This window comes from Lepus europaeus, chromosome 22 (genome assembly GCF_033115175.1).
Source record: "Lepus europaeus isolate LE1 chromosome 22, mLepTim1.pri, whole genome shotgun sequence".
Taxonomy (NCBI): domain Eukaryota; kingdom Metazoa; phylum Chordata; class Mammalia; order Lagomorpha; family Leporidae; genus Lepus; species Lepus europaeus.
Window position 1 is genome coordinate 42,600,708 of NC_084848.1, and position 1,444 is coordinate 42,602,151.

General features: G+C 38.2%; 1 pseudogene; it reads right to left on the bottom strand.

Annotated features, from left to right (window-relative positions):
* Positions 1 to 270: 270 nt before the first annotated feature.
* On the bottom strand, positions 271 to 1,198 carry LOC133751637 (zinc finger CCCH domain-containing protein 8-like; annotated as a pseudogene).
* Positions 1,199 to 1,444: the final 246 nt, after the last annotated feature.

The following is a 1,444-nucleotide window of genomic DNA, read 5'->3' on the forward strand; positions in this document are numbered from 1 at the left end:
TCAGTGACTATGAGAACAACTTCGTTAGTTCCACACATATCTTTCTGGGCTTGACTTAGTTCTCAAATGAGAAGGAATCTCACTTCCATCCATATTGTTTTAAATGGTTAAAATATACTTGGGAGATTTCCAGTATATTAGAGTAGGGAGGGAGCTAACTGCTCTGGTCCAGGAAAAGATAGTTTAAAAAAAGTGGAGAGTGCAGTCTCAGGAAAGAGTTCAGGAGAAAATGCAGAGGAAACGCTATATAGATTAGAGGTACATGATGAATTATTTACATTATTTCTTTTTAGTATCCAAAAATTGAGCCAGCAGTTCTTAATGTCTCCTCATTCAATGGAGTGTGGAAAAACTTACAGTACTTCTCTTTGCATAATTTTGTTCCTGTAGGGTAAAACTTACAAGGAGATTCATAATAGAAATACAGATATTTATCATCTCTGGTTCAATATACATAAAATTTACATAAAAATACATAAAATTTACACAGTTTCTTTTTCTTCTCAATATAGGTATCTTGTCAGATTTACATTGGTCTCCTTTAAAACATTACCTTTCAAGAAAATATTTACAGATCTGTTTTCCTTTGCTTCCCACAGTATGTTGCTTGATGAATCCCTGACTCATTATCACATGCTGCTGCTTCTCTTTAGGTTTACCATCCCCTTCCTGTGAGCCCCTTTTCCTTGGTAATGCATTGGATTTTTTGTTTCCAGTGCCATGCCATTTCTGCTTCATGTCCTTGTGTTTATCATTCTTTTAACCAGGTTGAAAAGTTTTATTTTCTGTTTAGCAGCTTGCTGGCTATCTTTTGCTTCCTCTTTTTTATTTGTTCTTCAGGAAGTGGTAATGGTTGCGTGGCATTTGCCATATCTGTAGCATATCTGCTGAAGCTCCTTGCAGAAATATCTTCTGGTTCCTGACTGCAGATATCACTGTCACTATATACATCATAGTCCTTACTTCTTGATTTTCTATGTAGCAAAGCTTTTGGTGGTGATGTAGAGTTTCCGACATGCCATACTTTTTCTGGGACTTGCTCACTCTCCAGTTTTACTTCCCATTTTATTTTCTCCTCTTGTGTTTCTTCAATGCCTGAATAATATATTTCATCTTTGGTTCTTTCACCAGAATCCAAGGCCTGTTTTTTGCTAAGGGCCGGATTGAGGGGCTTTGAGAAGAGATTCTCAAAATCCATCACCCAACCAAGGGCTTCTCTCTCATTGTAACTACAAAATAAACCACAAATGTATGAGGGTACCCATCAGCTGGGCCCACCTGCAGGCTCTGCATAGGGCAGGCATGTCTCACCTGGGTGCATGTGCCACCCCACCCTAGATGGGTCTTATTTTTCAATCCATTTAGCCAGTCTATATCTTTTAACTGGAGAATTGAGGCTATTTACATTCAGGGTGACTATGGATGAATGGTGATTTGGCCCTGT